Source organism: Bombina bombina, chromosome 5, assembly GCF_027579735.1.
Source record: "Bombina bombina isolate aBomBom1 chromosome 5, aBomBom1.pri, whole genome shotgun sequence".
In the NCBI taxonomy this organism is placed as follows: domain Eukaryota; kingdom Metazoa; phylum Chordata; class Amphibia; order Anura; family Bombinatoridae; genus Bombina; species Bombina bombina.
The window spans coordinates 1,150,683,615-1,150,704,007 of record NC_069503.1 but is presented as its reverse complement, the minus strand read 5'-3'; the positions used below and the strand labels follow the sequence as shown (position 1 = coordinate 1,150,704,007).

Here is a 20,393-nt window from a genome sequence, read left to right as displayed (position 1 = left end):
ATATTTAACTTTAAAGTCCCTGTTCCTGCGCCTAATCTCTGATGTCCCCATATTTAGCTTTAAAGTCCCTGTTCCTGCGCCTAATCTCTGATGTCCCCATATTTAGCTTTAAAGTCCCTGTTCCTGCACCTAATCTCTGATGTCCCCATATTTAGCTTTAAAGTCCCTGTTCCTGCGCCTTATCTCTGATGTCCCCATATTTATCTTTGGTAATGATGTTTTGCTGCTGTGTGCACTGCAATGTGCTATATAGGGAGCACAAAATCTGCAGCCAACCTCGCCTGTAATACGCAGACAGATTACACAGGTAAAGCAAAACCTCACTCAGGGTTTTCCTACGAGATCTCAATTTTCTTTACATTTTAATTTATGTTAGAAATCAGTCATAAACTATTGTTAGTAATGAAAGTTGTGAAACAATAATGAGTTTGTATTCCTTCCAGCTAATCATTTAGGTTGAATTTTGTGAATTAAGTTGAAATCCGCTCTTCTGGGTAAGGAAATGGTTTCTACAAATCAAATACATTTTTATTAACATGCTAACTGGCAGTATATGGCACGTGCAGAGTGTCACTAACTGCCTGCACTGATGCAGCAATGTGTAGGAAGCGTGTGTTATATTTATGTTTGGCTAGATTATACGTGGTGCGCTGTAATATTCCTTTAAAATGGGATCCTCCCTTTTTAGCTCACAAGCCTATTAACCTCACTTCCCCCTAGTAACTTTGCTTGATTATTCTGGTCATATTGCCGACAGCTGGAATACTTCTCAGCACAATTCTGAATTGTGGATCTTCAAGCTAACTTTTCATTTTGAACTCTGGCAGACACGGTCTCTGTCCTTTTTCCTTGTGCAAATACTACAGATTTCCCTGAACTCGACTGCAGCATCTCACAGCACGAAGCCTTCCCGCCTTAACTGCATAATAAACCACAAGTACTTTTTACCTTTGATACTGGTAACATTCTGATACACTGTTTCCTTTTTGCTATGTCAACAACCACTTGTTTGCTGTATCTATCAAGTTAACTGCAAGTACTTTGTTACCTTTTTTGCCACATTTACTAACTTCAGCCTGTAATGCTTAGCAGCATTCTGAGACACTGAGGTCGAATTATTAAATGTCTGTCAGACCTGATCTGACAGTGCGGATCAGGTCCGACAGACATCGCTGAATGCGGAGAGCAATACGCTCTCCATATTCAGCATTGCAGCAGCAGCTCACAAGAGCTGCTGGTGCAACGCCGTCCCCTGCAGACTCGCGGCCAATTGGCTGCCAGCAGGGAGGTGTCAATCAACCTGATCGTACTCAATCGGGTTGAATTGTGGCGATTCCTGTCTGCCTGCTCAGAGTAGGTGAACAGGGTTATGGAGCAGCGGTCTCCATACGGAGCTTGATAAATGGGCCTCGCTGATTCTTTTTTGCTATGTCAACAACCACCTGTTTGCTGTATGTATCAAGTTAACTGCAAGTACTTTGTTACATATTTTGCTGCATTTACTAACTTTAGCCTGTAATGCTGAGCAGCATTCTCAGACACTGTTTCTTTTTTGCTATGTCAACAACCACCTGTTTGCTGTATGTATCAAGTTAACTGCAAGTACTTTGTTACCTATTTTGCTGCATTTACTAACTTTAGCCTGTAATGCTGAGCAGCATTCTCAGACACTGTTTCTTTTTTGCTATGTCAACAACCACCTGTTTGCTGTATGTATCAAGTTAACTGCAAGTACTTTGTTACCTATTTTGCTGCATTTACTAACTTTAGCCTGTAATGCTGAGCAGAATCTCTTTTTCAACTTATCCTGTATAAAGCATTCTGCAGGTTTCTATGAGTACTAATTTACCTGGACTTTACACGTTATTTAATCTTATACTCTGATCCATTACTCTCTGTATAAGAATTCTTCATTTATTTATTTATAACATATTTTACCAGGAAGGATACATTGAGATTTATCTCATTTTCAAGTATGTCCTGGGTCCACAAAACATTGCATTGATACAATAGGGTACAATAAAATTCAAAAACAATAATAATACACAATATATACAAAAATATAACATAGAACAGGTAGGAAATATATAATCAACCATGACAGGTGCATTCTGTTTTGAGATATGTAGAGAGGAATCTCTTAAAGGATATTAGGCTTGGGGAAGGTTTGAAAGTGTGCGGGAGGTCGTTCCATAATTGTAGTGCTCTGTAGGAAAAGGAGGATCGAGCTGCTTTCTTTTTGTATTGAGGCAAGCTAAATAATGTGTTGGTACTAGATCAGAGGTTATAGGAGGTGGAATAGCCAGGGAGAGCATTCTGCTCAGGTAGGGTGGGAGCTTCCCAGAAAGGCTCTTAAAGACAAGGCAGGAAAGATGGAGGGTGCATCTGGATTCCAGTGTCAGCCAGTTTAGTTCTTTTAGCATGTCACAATGGTGGGTCCTGTAGTTACATTGTAGCACAAAGCTGCAGAACGAGTTATACAATGTATTAAGTTTATTAAGGTGAGTTTGCGGTGCAGGTGCGTATACTATGTCCCTGTAATCCATGATAGGCATCAGCATTTGCTGTACAATCTTTTCCTTTACTGTAGGGCTGAGGCAGGATTTGTTTCCATACAGGGCACCTATCTTTGGATAAAGTTTAGATGCCAGTTTTTCTATGTGGAGGCCAAAAGCTAGATTGGGGTCTAACAACATACCCAAGTATTTGAAAGAGTGGACTGCGGTAAGCGTGCAATTGGATTTTGTTCTGATGCGTAGATGGGAATTTTGTAGTTTGTGTAATTTAGGTCCCATTCCAAAGATCATTGTGACAGTTTTGTCAGTGTTTAGGAAGCACTGCTTCAAGCTGCGGCAGATCGGAATTGTTTGCAAAGATTACCATGTCATCTGCGTACATGTGTACAGTTGAGGATTTGCAGACATTAGGCAAATCATTTATAAATAATGTGAATAGTAGGGGGCTGAGAATGGAACCTTGGGGAACACCACACATGACTGGGAGAGGGAGGGAGTCACTGTCAGAAATGGAGACATATTGTGATCGATCCGATACATATAATCGAAACCAGGACGATCAGCAATAGCAGAGTTTTTTAGTTTGAGCAGTAGTATGTCGTGATCTACTGTTTCAAAGGCCTTTGCAAAATCAAGGAAAATAGCTCCATTTAGGTCTCCTCATTCCATACCAGTTTGGATGTCGTTGCAAACTTTTAGGAGGGCAGTTGTAGTGGAGTTATTCGGGCGAAAACCTGATTGATCAGATAGTTAGATTGTTGGTAATACTTGCATAATTGCGTATGGACGCATTTTTCTAAGATTTTGACAATACTGGGAGCAATGATATAGGGCGATAGTTAGAAACCAAGGTTAACTCCCCACTTTTATGAATAGGCACTACTCTTGCAGTTTTCCAAAGTTTGGGTATGTATCCAGACACCAAGGATTCGTTAATTAGGGTTGTGACAGGCTTAGCAAATGCCGGTGCACTGAGCTTCAGCAGCATTGCTGGGATTTGATCAGGTCCAGACTGGTTTTTCATTTTTAGATTATTTTTTTATTTTTTATTTTAAATATTTTTTTTATTGGTGAAGTACATATTTTGATACATCAACAAAGAAAAATATGCATACAATACATCTTTACATTGTAATCGCATGTATACCCCCTGAAAAAAAAAAATCATCTGATACCAACAAAACATAAAAATAAATATAACAGGGTATCTCATTTTGACTTCTCGTACTTCACAATTTATTATATGAAAGAACATAGAAGAATACTAACAGGTAGGAGAAAGGGAGGAAAAAAGAAAAGAAAGAGGAAAGAAAAAAAAAAAAAAAAAAGGGGGGGGACCCCCGTGCCAGACCCCTGGGCCCCTCTCACTTTCCTAATAGTCACGATCTTGTTTTAAACCTCTAACCACTGTTGGGGGAGAATCTCTCCCCCAACCAGTGACAAAAATGATGGAGACTTTGTTAAAGGGGCGATGAATTGCTTTTGTATTGCCATCGGCCACTTTTGGATTAACTTTAACCACCTGCCGAAATATCTTTTCAGATGTTTCTCTGATAATAGTTTTTTATCATATAATTCTATCCTCATTTGCAATCTAATTACACTTACGAATTCGGCCATACCTGGGGGCTTTGCTACCTTCCACTAACACTAACACCTGCGCCGCTAAAATAACTACGTTAATCAGCTGTTGGTCCCCAGGACATGTGTGATCAGTGCTCAAAAAGAATATCATTCTAGATGTTAGTTGGCAGGTATGCTGCAAATGCTTGTTCAGCCAGAAGTTAATCTTCCCCCAAAATTGTTTAATTATAGGACATGACCATAGACAGTGCAGCATATCTGCCTTGTCCGCACGACATTTAAAACACCCATATCTTGACTCCTTGCGCACCCACTTATTCATTCTGTCTGGGGTTAAATAGAAGTTATTTAATAGCTTCATGTGAGCTTCCCTCCAGCCAATTTTGGTTGTGGTTGCCTCACATATTCTTATACTTTGCTTTATATCTGATTCCTGTATATTAGTGAAATATCTTTGAAAGGTTTCTTTCTACATAGGTGCCTATCCCCTAGTTTAGAATATAAGGCCTCATACCAGAAAGTGACTGATCTAATACCAGCTTTATATAATTTGGGTCCTATCTCTATCTCTTGTAGGTTCCAGTCTTGTGTATCCGGACCCATTAATGATATCATGAAACTCCTAGCCTGAAGATAGGCAAAAAAATTATTTGAAAAGAAAGAACAACACGGAAGGGGCGCCAATGGTGCAGATCAATGGAGGTTTCTGGAGGTGTACCAATATACTAAGATAACAGGGTACTCACAATAGATGGAGGCATTCAGTTATGCCAATAGGGGCGGGCTGGATTTTAGCAGCAATCCAGCTAGCTGAACGAATAGGCAGCTCTCTATCGGTATCCAAACGGAGGAAAACTAGAGATATAAGACAAAGTACAGAGGCGCCAATGGTGCAGATCAATGGTGATATAAGGCACAACAACACCCCAATATGCACAGGATACTCACATGTGGTGAAGGCAATCAATTTTGCCCATAGAGACAGGCTGGATTTCACAGCAATCCAGCTGGCTGTTCCAAGGTGGGGTAACAGATGGGTGGGTGTCAGAGTGTTAGTACTTAGAAAGCTCCACTGTACCCTCTCCGGAGATACTGCAGTGACATTGGATTTGAATGGGTGAGACTGTTCCTCTAGAAAATGTATCTGGCTGTATGTTCTGTGTCGCACTGATGGCTGCAGGCACTGGAGATCATTTCTAAACTGCAAGCTCCCACACACCAGCAACTTTCTAACCCAAAGCAAAGGCGGCAGCAGCAGAGCCCGACCTTATCAGCATAATTTTCCCTGAGAGGGAAAGATAGAATATATTCCATTTTTGAAACTCAGCCTCTAAATCAGCAAACATCCTAGTATAGTTAAGCCCGTACCAGTCCTGTGGATCTCTTCCCATACGTATCCCTAAGTAGTTTATATCGTTCTCCTCCCTAAATGGGTGAAGATTATAACTATGCTTATTTTTATTAATCCATAAAATCTCAGATTTCTGGGCATTTATCTTGTATCCTGTAAACTTGCTAAAATGCATCATTATCTCCATACTTGCTTGCTTGAACTTTGACCACAATGAATCCCGAAACTGGTACATTTGAATGAGGTCATCTGTGATCCAATTCAAGTGTGCTCCTTTTACTCTCACCTTACACGGCGGGGCATGTAAATTTCAAACTTGTAGGAGTTCAGACTGAAAGAATTCAACTGCAGAGTCTAGATCTGGGATTAGGTTTAATCTGTGCCAGGGGAGGTTCTTGATGTCATTTATAAATGATTGAAGATTAAATTTTTTGAAGGACCTGGTGATTTTAACCTTGGGAGAGGATTTAGTTGCCTTTATTTTGCGCACACAGTACACTAAGCAGTGGTCACTTAAACTGTTAGGGAGAACACCTGCCTCCTGGATTCGGTCGGGAGAAGTGGAGAGAATCCAGTTAAGCAGGGTGTGATTATGGCTTTTGATGTTTCTGCGAGTTGGGGAGGAGATTAATTGCGTTAGCTGCAAAGATTTAAACAGTGAGCGACAACTGTTATTTTTTGGATTCAGCCAATCAATATTAAAATCAAAATTTCACTTTTTGGGTTTTGAGCTATGGATTCACTAAGGAGCTGTGCTATGTTGGAAATGGAATGCACAGGGGAGCTAGGTGGGCTGTAGATTCCTGCAACAATGATTGATTTACTGCACAGGATCTCAATTGTGCCAGAAAGGAAATCAAAGGTGGCAGGAGAGATAGATTTTTGTAAGGGGGAGGGGGGGTGAACTTTGTGGAAATGTCAGCATAAATTACAATGCCGCCTCCTCTTTTTGCTCTGTCATTTTTATGGCATGAATACCCATGTATTGCAATAGCAGAGTCAGGTATTTTTGCAGTTAGCAAAATATTTTTTTTTTTAACTGCTGAATGCTGATTTTCCCAAATTCTGTTTCAGTCTTATTTTTGGGTCCTAGCATAATTCAGCTACAAACCAAACATTTTGTTTATTCATAGGATTACCTTACCATATTCCTTTAAATCTGACATAATAATCAAGCCTTTTAAAAAAACATGGATCCTAATGAGGTCTCTAACCAACTTGCAACACTAAACCAAAAGACTGACTATGTAGCTAGAGGCCTTACAGAGGTCCAGGCAGAAAATACTGCTCTGAAAAGCTTAATTAAAGATATAGTATCTTCAAAACCTACAGAGGTGCCCAAACCCCATATAAATCCCCCAACACCCTTTTCAGGCAAGAGGTCTGAGTTTCATGATTTTAAAAATGCCTGTCAACTCCTCTTTGCCATGAAGCCTTGCACATACCACTCCGATAAAATTAAGGTGTGCACGACTATTTCTTTCCTAACTGGGAAACCCAGGGTTTGGGTCAACCAATTCTTTGAATCTAACAGTCCTATATTAGATTCCCTTGATACATTTTTTGCCTCCATGGCATCTTTATACGAAGACACCAACAAGCAGATAAATGCTGAAACTAAGATACATGCTTTAAGACAAGGGAAAAGACCTGTGGAGGAATACATCACGGAATTCCAAATGTGGTCAACCGATTCCTTAGGGAATGATATTAGTCTTAAAAATCAATTCAGGTTGGGTCTCTGCAAATCCCTGAAAGATGATTTATCTAAATTAGAGATGCCTGACACCCTTGAAGCATTGATAAAGCTTTCAACTACCCTTGATCGCAGAATGAGGGAACAGCGTGCAGAAAATTTTTCCACTGATGTAACCCCAAAGAGAATACCCACTTATCTGACTGAACGATCTACTTAGAGCACCATAAAAGGTCCCTTAACACAGGAAGAGAAGAATAGAAGACGCATGACTAACCTATGCTTATATTGTGCAAACAAAGAGCTTACTGTTTCTTCTTGTCCTATATTACACCATCAAAAGAAGGGTAAGCAAAAATGTATAAATAGTCTTATACCCAAAAAAATTACAACTCATCTGACTCTCTCTTTGTCCCTACAGTGGGATCAACAGCTGACCAGGACTAAAGCTATAATAGATTCCTGTGTTTTCGGTCTATTTATTGATTCAGAATTTGTTAAAAATAATAACATTCCCTCTTTATTGAAGCAGCATCCACTGTTTGTAAAAGTTATTGATGGGTCTTTAATTCAAAAGGGTCCGATAACTCATCACACGATACCATTACTGATATCCACGTCTTGCGGTCACACCAAATATGCCACGTTTGACATAATACCCACTTCACTTCATACTATCATACTTGGTTATCCTTGGTTATCTCAGCATAACCCTAACATTGATTGGTCAAAAAACAATATTACTTTCCAGTCCCAGTATTGCAGTTCCACCTGTTTTCCTCATCACGTTATAGGCAGTTTAGAGGTTACCATTCCACCTGAATACCATGACTTGAAAGATGTTTTTGATCTTAAGGAAGCAGAATCTCTTCCCCCACACAGGAAATATGACTGTCCTATAGATATCCCTACAGGCTCTAAGATACCCTATGGTAAGATATACCCACTCTCACAGAAAGAGCTCCATCATTTAAGAGAATAGCTTGATGAAAACCTTAAAAAGGGATTTATCACTCCTTCCACCTCCCCAGCGGCTGCAGGATTTTTCTTTGTCAGAAATAAGGATAACACTTTAAGGCCAATTATAGATTATAGGGCTCTTAATTCAGTCACCATAAAAAAACGTTATCCGCTTCCACTCATCCCAGAACTTCTTGAACGCCTTAATGGTGCTACGATTTGCACTAAGTTGGATCTAAAAGGTGCATATAACTTGATCAGAATGAAGGAGGGAGATGAGTGGAAGACAGCTTTCAGGACAAGATATGGCCTTTTTGAATATAGGGTAATGCCTTTTGGGCTTTGTAATGCCCCAGCGACTTTCCAGTATTTTGTGAATGATATTTTTAAGGATCTAATTGATGTCTGTGTTTTATCTATCTTGATGACATCCTCATATATTCAAAAAACCATCAAGAGCATGTGAAGCATGTTAGGTTGGTCTTGACACGCCTTCAAACGCATAGACTTTTTGCAAAACTGGAAAAATGCCAATTACATGTCAAAAAAATTAAATTTTTAGGTTAAATTATCACTCCTGATAAGATACAGATGGATCCAGATAAATTATCGGCTATCTCAAATTGGCCAAGACCCACTTCTGTTAAATCCTTACACAGATTTCTGGGGTTTTCCAAATATTATAGGAGATTTATCTTTAATTTCTCAATCCTCACCAAACCTTTGACTAACCTGACTAAACAACAAAACAAATTTATCTGGTCTTCTGAAGCCGAACAAGCATTTCTTACCTTAAAAAAGGCTTTTGTTTCCACACCTATTTTGAATCTCCCAGACCATAATTGTCAGTTTATTGTGGAAGTTGATGCTTCAAACACAAGTATTGGTGCTTTTCTGTCTCAGCGGAAAGATGAAAAAACTAGACAACATTCAGTTGCCTTTTACTCATGGTCTTTACTACCAGCAGAAGTGAATTATTCAATCGGAGATAAGGAACTCTTAGCCGTTAAGTCTGCCTTAGAAACATGGAGACACATCTTATAAGGTACTTCTAAACACTTCCTAATATATACAGATCATAAAAATCTCCAATATCTTAGAAAAAATAAAACCCTCTCCTCTCGCCAAGTAAGATGGGCACTCTTTCTAGATAGGTTTGATTTTTTTAATAACCTATAGACCAGGTTCACAAAACACAAAGGCAGACGCTTTATCACGTATTTATTACTTCACACCACTAGCAAACACCACCATGCAGCTTATACCGTCAAACAAAATTATAGGACTATTAAGTCCCCTAGAAAAAAGTTCTTAAGACCTTAAAGACGGAACCTCCTCTTACTAACACACAGATAGCAAAAGACTCCTCAGGTTTGTACTACCATCAGCACAAATTATACATCCCACCCTCAATAAGAGATTCTATTTTACAGCAATTTCATGATACACCTTTATTTGGACATCCAGGAATCTATAAGACTAAAGAGTTAATCAAAAGGTATTTCTGGTGGCCCCAGATAGACCAAACCATATACAAGTATGTGATCAAATGTGAAACTTGTGCTAGAAACAAATCTGATCATAGGAACCCAGTTGGACTCTTAAATCCTATTCCCATTCCAGACATCCCATGGGCAACAGTCTCAATGGATTTCATTGTGGAACTTCCACCGTCCCAACATCACAATACAATACTTGTTGTAGTGGATCATCTCACCAAATTAGCCCACTTTATTCCATTGAGAAAACTACCAAATGCAAAAGAAACTGCCATTGCTTTTATGACCCACATTGTAAAGTTACATGGTTTACCTACCTCGATAATAACTGTTCGAGGAAGCCAATTCACATCCCATTTCTGGAAAACACTTTGCCGGATCCTCAAAATACTTCCCAAGTTCTCTACTTCTTACCATCCACAGACCAATGGGTTTACAGAAAGGGTAAACCAGATCCTCAAACAATACCTCAGATGCTACATAACTCACCTACAAGAGGACTGGTTATCCTATCTACCCATGGCTGAATTCTCATACAATAACTCCATTTCTACTTCCACTAAAACAACTCAGTTTCTTGCCACCTATGGTTACCATCCAAGAATCATTTCCTTATCCCATACTAACATCAATTCTCCAGGAGCAAAGGACTATTCTACATCTCTAAAAGCAGGATTGGATCTACTAAAACTTCATTTAACATAAGCTAAATCCAACCAAAAACACTACTATGATCTAAAACACCGTCCAAGTCCAAACTATAAACTGGGAGATTAAGTCTGGCTCTCTACCAAATACTTGAAACTCATCCTTCCCTCCAAAAAATTGGGTCACCGGTTTATAGGTCCTTTTTCCATAAAAAAGATATTAAATGCCAGTACAGTTGTATTAGATCTTCCGGATTCTTATAAAATCCATCCATCATTCCACGTTTCACTCCTAAAACCTTATCATCACTCTAATCGCACCAAACCTCATCAACCTCCTATCCAATTTGATGATCATGAGTAATTCAATATTGAATCCATCCTTGATTCTCGCCTTCAGCGGAAAAAACTTGAGTATTTGATAAGATGGAAGGTTTACGGCTCTGAAGAAGATACATGGATCCCTATTAATGATGTACATGCTCCTAAGCTTCTTAAGACTTTTCATATCAGGTACCCACATAAACCTTCTCTTTGATCCTTGGAGAGGATCCCTTGTGAAGGGGGACCTGTAATATCCCTTAAAAATGGGTCCTCCCTTTTTCACTCACCAGCCTATTTCCCCTCACTTCCCCCTAGTAACTTTGCTTGATTATTCTGGTCATATTGCCTACAGCGGGAATACCTCTCAACACTATTCTGAATTGTGGATCCTCAAGCTAACTTTTCATTTTGTATTCTGGCAGACACGGTCTCTGTCCTTTCTCCTTGTGCAAATACTACGGATTTCCATACCTATTTTGAATCTCCCAGATCATAATTGTCAGTTTATCTTACTAAGGGGAAGCTGCTGTTGCTCACAGCACGAAGCCTTCCAGCCTTAACTGCATAAGAAACCACAAGTACTTTTACCTCTGATACTGGTAACATTCTGATACACTGTTTCCTTTTTGCTATGTCAACAACCACTTGTTTGCTGTATGAATCAAGTTAACTGCAAGTACTTTGTTACCTTTTTTGCTGCATTTACTAACTTCTGTCTGTAATGCTGAGCAGAACCTCTTTTTAAACTTATCCTGTATAAAGCATTCTGCAGGTTTCTATGAGTAATAATTTACCTGGACTTTACACAATCTTTAATCTTATACTCTGATCCATTACTCTCTGTATAAGAATAATACCTTTCTGTATTAATTGCTGAATGCTGATTATCCCAAATTCTGTTTCTATCTTATTTTTGGGTCGTAACATAATTCCGCTACAAACCAAACATTTTGTTTATTCATAGGATTACCTTACCATATTCCTTTAAATCTGACACGTGCTAATTGTGAGTGAGCAGTTTTGGGTCATTACAAGTTAAAAGTAAACACATTCACGACAGCGCAATTGTATTTTATGCTCATCAGGATAGTGCCACTAAAACCGTGGTGTAAAGGGTAGTGTGTCTAAATATGTGTATGTATGTAAATATATATATATATATGTGTGCATACAGATGTATTCAAGTATTTGTGTGTTTTACTGTATATTTTCTCTACATATGTAACATTCCAATTTTCTTCACTTACATACAGGATAATGTCATTTTTATTTTAAATACATATTTTTATATATACCTATCTATACCTGTATATTTAATCCTATAGATAATTTTTATCTGCAGGCGGCTGGCACAGCGATGGGGTTGAATATGACCCCATCATACGCCAACATTTTTATGTCTGATTTCGAAAATAAGTTTGTGTGGATCAGGGAGGTGTTGTCTATAGTCTTCTATAGAAGATATATAGACAACATCTTCCTGATCTGGAGAGGTGGTCTTGACACTTTGCAGAAATGCTTAACAAACCACAAGAGGGCAGTTTGTATTTCAGGTTCACTTGAGCCATGTTGTACCCTGTTTTTCTTTTACAAGGATCACTAATAAAGTATACTTTTTACCTGCATTATGCTTGCGGTTTAATGGTGTCAACGGAACAGGTAATCTCCTATACTTTGCAGAAATGGTTTGATGACCTTAACAACACAGACACTACAGTGCACTTCAAAATGACTTCTAACAATGTGAGTATTAATTTCCTTGATTTAAAAATATTTAAGGACAGTCAGGGCATAGGCACAACATTCTATTATAAACTCACAGATCGCAATTCGATCTTGAGAGTGGATAGTTGCCATCCATCTACACTGCTTAAAGGTTTAGTAAAGTCACAAATAGTCAGAACCATCCACAACAACACATAGCATGCTTTGGGGGTTTCCCAGTTGGGAGAGATTAAGAATACATTTCTCCAAAGGGGTTATAAATCCTGAACTGTTGAACCAATCCTTAAAACAGTTCAAATGACCACAAAGAACAAGCACAAAGAAGATACAGATGACAAAGGAATGATCATGGTAACCACATTCACTCCAGGTCCAACGAATACTGGCAGGATCCTTAGAAGACACTGGCCTATACTGTCATCAGATCTTAAGCTTCATTTTACAAAAGAGGTGACACCGATGGTAGGCTATAAGAGGGGTACGAATATTCATGATCTTTTAGTAAAAGCAGACCCTAAACAGTGCTACCAAGAAGAAAAGAGAATTAGCATCAAAGGCAGCTACAGGTGCATGGGTTGCACGACTTGCAAAGGCCTGATTTGAACTAAAAGGTTTCATCATCCCCATAACAACACAGTATACACCATTCAGCATTCATTAACATGCACCAGCACGCATATGGTATACTTATTGGTTTGCCCCTGTTCCAAGTTTTACATGGGAAAAACAAAGGGTACGCTCAGAGAGCGGATGGCCAACCATAGGCTAAAAATTTGACAGGTATTGGAGAAGGGACATTCGGACCAACCAGTGGCGTGACACTGTGCTTAGATGCGACACACCATGGCTTCAATCAGATATATACTGATTGATAATATACCAAAACTGGACAGAGGAGGTGACCGGGATAGACTCCTACATACCAGAGCGGCCCGAAGGATTTATCATTTGGGAAATATCTGTACTCCGTTCCAGATTTCAAATGGTTAATATAATCTGTTACATGTTCTAATAGCGGCTGGTATCCAGTGGAGGTTCATTGGTTAACGTTTGGCGGAAGGAAGTGGACTTTAGCAAGTATATCCAGTCTGGGGTATCGAGACCCGCTACACCTTTTAACGCTGAAAAATTGGCCATTACGCTGGAATGGCCAGGAACGCATATTACGAGTCACATCGGTATAGCTATACCGCAAGCATTTTAGCCTGTAACGCAACGTCCATTCCGCACGTTTGAGTGCGGGATTTTGATAGGGCCCGTATTACAGGTTGTGCGTTCAGGCTAAAAAGCTTGCATTACAGCTTTGAACAGCCAATAAGGTTTAGTGGCTCTCATCCTATTGGCTATTTTGAGCAGCCAATAGGATTTCAGAAGCTCTCATCCTATTGGCTGATTTGAATTTGAAGAATCAAATCAGCCAATAGGGATGCAAGGTACACCATTTTGAAATGGATACCTTGCATTCAACTTCAGTGTACGGCGGTGACCTATGAAGATGACGCTCCACGCAGGATGAAGACGCCCCCGCGATATATGAATATGTCACCGCCTGGATGAAGATTTCTTGCCACCTGGATGGAGATGGATGTCCGGACTTTAGGAACCAAGAGTAGATATTCTAGGCCTCTTCCCCAGCACTCCCTACTATAGCGTTCAAACAGTGTACGATAATGTGGGCATAATGAGCAAAAAACAGCTAAGGGATACACTGCAGTACAGATAAACACTCCTGTATGGGAACACAGTACCTCTCAATCCACCGGTCGTCTTCTGCTAACGCTGCACAAACAAATCCCGGTCCCGGTCTGTTTCCTCTTCGATTAAAGCTAGATTTAAGCCTACCTCAGAGTTCTACCCCACTAGAAAGAGGGAAGTCTAGCTAGAGTCTTTCCATAAAAGAGTAGAGGCAGAATTGTTTAAATTGCATAACTCACTCTGACAGGTCTGAAATACAACACAACCTTACTAAAGCAGAACAAGAGGCAATTCAGAGGCTTAAGTCTAAACAAGACATAGTCATACGTAGAAGTGACAAAGGAGGGAATATCGTCATCCTCAACAAACAGGAATACATACAAGAAGCTGAGAGACAGCTGGGTAATATGGAGGTATACCAGAAGTTTAGTTTTGATCCAACTACCTCCTTTAAACTAAGTCTGGAACAAATTCTGGATGATGGCAGTAAACTTGGTGCTATCGATGATGATACCAGAGCTTATCTATGGGTCAAGTACCCTAGGATACCTATATTCCACCATCTCCCCAAGACACACAAAAGTCTTGACAATGTTCAGGGTCGTCCAATTGTCTCAGGCATTGGATCATTGTTGGAACCCTTGGGGAGATGGATGGAAAGTATCCTTCAGCCACTAGTAAGGATTCTGCCTTCCTTCTTGCAGGATACCAAGCACCTGCTGGTTTTGCTTGAGGACATCAGTTGGGAACCAGGATTTTCCTGGTTAACGACTGATGTTGTTAGCCTGTATTCGAGCATACCTCTGGACAAGGGCATGATAGCTATTGCTTTCTTCCTCGATAATTATACAGGTTATGTTAGTACACACAAAAGCTTCATACTAAGAGTTCTTTTCTTCCTGTTAACACACAACTACTTCTCCTTTGGTGGCAATTTTTATCTCCAAAAAAGAGGAACAGCCATGGAGGCCACATTTGCCCCAAATTATACATGAGATGGTGGGAGCTATCCCATGTATATGGAGAGAATTGTCGCCAGAGGGGAAGAGTTGTGATGTACAGGAGGTTCATAGATGATCATCTTTTCATCTGGCAGGGGACATCTCAGGAGAGCTTAGAATTTGTGAACGACATTAATATTAATGATGTGGGTTTAAGCTTCACAAGTACCACAAATGAACAGAGTATTGAATATTTGGATCTAATTCTTTATAATGAAGGTAACCAGATTGTTACTAAATTACATTGCAAACCCATATCAGGCAATAGCATCTTGCATGCAAAGAGCATGCACCCTAAACATACCAGATTTGGTATTTTGAAAGGCGAATTTATCCGCCTTAGACGAAACTGCTCTTCACTGGCAGAATACCATAGTTCTGCTAAAGAAATTAGGGACAGATTCCTAAAAAGAGGTTTTTCACAAGAGCATATCATATGGTATCTGGAATGGATAGGAGTGTTATGCTACATACAAGCAGAAATGATGGAAAAGCAGATATGAGAAATAGTCCTATTTTTGTTACTAATTATAGTAAACAATTTGAACAAGTTTCGAGCATTATCCAAGAATGTTTGCCAATCCTGAAAGGAGATGAAGATCTCTATGATACAGTGCAGAAAGGATGCAAATGTGTTTCTTGAAAAAATAGAACCTTAGGTAATATTCTAGCCCCTAGTGAGGTAAGAGTAATTCCTAATAAGCCTAACAGTTGGTTAGAGTGCAAAGGACTTTACAGGTGTGGTGCGACAAGATGCAAAGCTTGTTTATATACTCTGATGGGTAAAACATTTCAATCTGCAAATACCAAAAGGGTTTTTACGATTGATGCTTGCACTAACTGTAGCAGCACATATGTAGTGTACCTGGGGACATGTTTAGAATGTCAAAAACAGTATGTAGGTCTCACCACAAGGGAGGTTAGAGACAGAATCAAAGAACATATCTATGATGTCAAATCGGAGGACCCTGACTCACAAGTAGCACCCCATTATAAGTTCTTTCAGGATGGTAAAATCTTACGTGGCAGGTCATTGAATGGGTTAGAGTTCCAAAAAGAGGAGGTGATAGAGACAGGATGCTACGCACACGCGAGGCATTCTGGGTCTTTAAACTCAAAACAAGGATACCTGATGGTCTGAATATAAGTTGGCGATAAAGGTATCAATTATTTAGTGATCCAGTTGGTACCATTTATGTTCCTGGAATGTAAAATCAAGAATAGTGACTAATGTTTTTCTTAATAATATTTTTTGAGAAAATATATGCATCCCTTTAAACAATTTGCTTTTATTAATATAACGCACAGGTAGTGATAGTATTTAAGGTCTGTGATCAAGTTGGTTTCCTATTTCTGCTGTGTTCTTTTTAGTAGGATCTGAGATTAATACTAAGTGATCTTAAGAATAGTCTGAATAGAGTTTAAGTATTCTCTTTCAATATATGAATTGAGCATATATATGTCTTGTGACATTTTGTCTATTAATGATATCAACATGTTAAGCCTTTAACTATGTATTACATACATCAGCACTTAGAATTCATTATTTTGCCCTATTGACCAGATTTTTATGTGCGGCATTTACTTAATGAGTTTACTTTGAGGTTAATATACCTTTAAGTTTTAAATATATAACGCTGTATAGGGCTGATAATATTAAAGCAATTTTAGTGCCTTTTCATGTTTGACGTTTATAATAGCAATTGACAGTTAGTCATTTTTCATATACAACTTATTTAGCATTGTATTTACTTGCACTTGCTTTTGTTCTGACTATATATAATTGTATTTACTTGCACTTGCTTTTGTTCTGACTATATATAATTGTATTTACTTGCACTTGCTTTTGTTCTGACTATATATAATTGTATTTACTTGCACTTGCTTTTGTTCTGACTATATATAATTGTATTTACTTGCACTTGCTTTTGTTCTGACTATATATAATTGTATTTACTTGCACTTGCTTTTGTTCTGACTATATATAATTGTATTTACTTGCACTTGCTTTTGTTCTGACTATATATAATTGTATTTACTTGCACTTGCACTTGCTTTTGTTCTGACTATATATAATTGTATTTACTTGCACTTGCTTTTGTTCTGACTATATATAATTGTATTTACTTGCACTTGCTTTTGTTCTGACTATATATAATTGTATTTACTTGCACTTGCTTTTGTTCTGACTATATATAATTGTATTTACTTGCACTTGCTTTTGTTCTGACTATATATAATTGTATTTACTTGCACTTGCTTTTGTTCTGACTATATATAATTGTATTTACTTGCACTTGCACTTGCTTTTGTTCTGACTATATATAATTGTATTTACTTGCACTTGCTTTTGTTCTGACTATATATAATTGTATTTACTTGCACTTGCTTTTGTTCTGACTATATATAATTGTATTTACTTGCACTTGCACTTGCTTTTGTTCTGACTATATATAATTGTATTTACTTGCACTTGCTTTTGTTCTGACTATATATAATTGTATTTACTTGCACTTGCTTTTGTTCTGACTATATATAATTGTATTTACTTGCACTTGCTTTTGTTCTGACTATATATAATTGTATTTACTTGCACTTGCACTTGCTTTTGTTCTGACTATATATAATTGTATTTACTTGCACTTGCTTTTGTTCTGACTATATATAATTGTATTTACTTGCACTTGCTTTTGTTCTGACTATATATAATTGTATTTACTTGCACTTGCTTTTGTTCTGACTATATATAATTGTATTTACTTGCACTTGCTTTTGTTCTGACTATATATAATTGTATTTACTTGCACTTGCTTTTGTTCTGACTACATATAATTGTATTTACTTGCACTTGCTTTTGTTCTGACTATATATAATTGTATTTACTTGCACTTGCTTTTGTTCTGACTATATATAATTGTATTTACTTGCACTTGCTTTTGTTCTGACTATATATAATTGTATTTACTTGCACTTGCTTTTGTTCTGACTACATATAATTGTATTTACTTGCACTTGCTTTTGTTCTGACTATATATAATTGTATTTACTTGCACTTGCTTTTGTTCTGACTATATATAATTGTATTTACTTGCACTTGCTTTTGTTCTGACTATATATAATTGTATTTACTTGCACTTGCTTTTGTTCTGACTATATATAATTGTATTTACTTGCACTTGCTTTTGTTCTGACTATATATAATTGTATTTACTTGCACTTGCTTTTGTTCTGACTATATATAATTGTATTTACTTGCACTTGCTTTTGTTCTGACTATATATAATTGTATTTACTTGCACTTGCACTTGCTTTTGTTCTGACTATATATAATTGTATTTACTTGCACTTGCTTTTGTTCTGACTATATATAATTGTATTTACTTGCACTTGCACTTGCTTTTGTTCTGACTATATATAATTGTATTTACTTGCACTTGCTTTTGTTCTGACTATATATAATTGTATTTACTTGCACTTGCTTTTGTTCTGACTATATATAATTGTATTTACTTGCACTTGCTTTTGTTCTGACTATATATAATTGTATTTACTTGCACTTGCTTTTGTTCTGACTATATATAATTGTATTTACTTGCACTTGCTTTTGTTCTGACTATATATAATTGTATTTACTTGCACTTGCTTTTGTTCTGACTATATATAATTGTATTTACTTGCACTTGCTTTTGTTCTGACTATATATAATTGTATTTACTTGCACTTGCTTTTGTTCTGACTATATATAATTGTATTTACTTGCACTTGCTTTTGTTCTGACTATATATAATTGTATTTACTTGCACTTGCTTTTGTTCTGACTATATATAATTGTATTTACTTGCACTTGCTTTTGTTCTGACTATATATAATTGTATTTACTTGCACTTGCTTTTGTTCTGACTATATATAATTGTATTTACTTGCACTTGCTTTTGTTCTGACTATATATAATTGTATTTACTTGCACTTGCTTTTGTTCTGACTATATATAATTGTATTTACTTGCACTTGCTTTTGTTCTGACTATATATAATTGTATTTACTTGCACTTGCTTTTGTTCTGACTATATATAATTGTATTTACTTGCACTTGCTTTTGTTCTGACTATATATAATTGTATTTACTTGCACTTGCTTTTGTTCTGACTATATATAATTGTATTTACTTGCACTTGCTTTTGTTCTGACTATATATAATTGTATTTACTTGCACTTGCTTTTGTTCTGACTATATATAATTGTATTTACTTGCACTTGCTTTTGTTCTGACTATATATAATTGTATTTACTTGCACTTGCTTTTGTTCTGACTATATATAATTGTATTTACTTGCACTTGCTTTTGTTCTGACTATATATAATTGTATTTACTTGCACTTGCTTTTGTTCTGACTATATATAATTGTATTTACTTGCACTTGCTTTTGTTCTGACTATATATAATTGTATTTACTTGCACTTGCTTTTGTTCTGACTATATATAATTGTATTTACTTGCACTTGCTTTTGTTCTGACTATATAATTGTATTTACTTGCACTTGCTTTTGTTCTGACTATATATAATTGTATTTACTTGCACTTGCTTTTGTTCTGACTATATATAATTGTATTTACTTGCACTTGCTTTTGTTCTGACTATATATAATTGTATTTACTTGCACTTGCTTTTGTTCTGACTATATATAATTGTATTTACTTGCACTTGCTTTTGTTCTGACTATATATAATTGTATTTACTTGCACTTGCTTTTGTTCTGACTATATATAATTGTATTTACTTGCACTTGCTTTTGTTCTGACTATAAATAATTGTATTTACTTGCACTTGCTTTTGTTCTGACTATATATAATTGTATTTACTTGCACTTGCTTTTGTTCTGACTATATATAATTGTATTTACTTGCACTTGCTTTTGTTCTGACTATATATAATTGTATTTACTTGCACTTGCTTTTGTTCTGACTATATATAATTGTATTTACTTGCACTTGCTTTTGTTCTGACTATATATAATTGTATTTACTTGCACTTGCTTTTGTTCTGACTATATATAATTGTATTTACATCACTATTGCATTCTTTTGTATGATCACAGAAGACTTACTAGATTTTTCTTTAGTTCCAGAACAGAAAGGGTTAATCTTACTGAGGCTGCATATTACGTCAGAGTAATTTCTTGATTTAAGAGGGCTGTGAGCTAGAGACAGCACGGTCTATGAGTAAGGCAGGAGCTGAAACATGTACGACCGCTGCTGTCCTAGCTCTGTTTCATTTTACAGATGGATTGTATTTTTTACCTTTCATTCAAATTGTATGGCAATAAATGTTAAGTTTTCATTTTTGAACCTGTGGCCCCGACTCGCCTTTTTTTCTTTGATCGTTTTAGATATTCT

The 20,393-nt window shown here is 37.1% G+C and overlaps 1 protein-coding gene across 1 annotated transcript in view; it reads right to left on the bottom strand.

The window, feature by feature from the left end:
• EPPK1 (epiplakin 1) overlaps positions 1-20,393 on the bottom strand; it is a 141,174-nt gene that overhangs the window by 23,557 nt on the left and 97,224 nt on the right. The window lies entirely within an intron of this gene.